This window comes from Penaeus monodon, chromosome 30, assembly GCF_015228065.2.
Source record: "Penaeus monodon isolate SGIC_2016 chromosome 30, NSTDA_Pmon_1, whole genome shotgun sequence".
Lineage (NCBI taxonomy): Eukaryota > Metazoa > Arthropoda > Malacostraca > Decapoda > Penaeidae > Penaeus > Penaeus monodon.
This window is the reverse complement of record NC_051415.1, coordinates 11,113,248-11,113,464: the sequence shown is the minus strand read 5'-3', so window position 1 is coordinate 11,113,464 and position 217 is coordinate 11,113,248. Positions and strand designations below refer to the sequence as shown.

Below are 217 nucleotides of genomic sequence, written 5' to 3'. Positions count from 1 at the left end.
ATGTGGTGGAGATTTTGTGTTTCAGGTGGTGGGATGGGAGGCAAATTAGCATCGTCACTATTGTTGCCTAGTGCTGACCAAAACCATTATATATTTAGACCATATATCACAAGGAATCCAATGCATACAAATATTATGGTTTTAAAATATGGGTAATTTTCTATAATAGTGTTACATAACCAATCATGCCGATTCTAGAAATTTACCGATGCTTTAT

General features: G+C 34.6%; 1 protein-coding gene across 4 annotated transcripts in view; it reads right to left on the bottom strand.

Moving 5' to 3' along the window:
- Positions 1 to 217, bottom strand: part of LOC119592517 — a 14,166-nt gene that overhangs the window by 7,500 nt on the left and 6,449 nt on the right. The window lies entirely within an intron of this gene.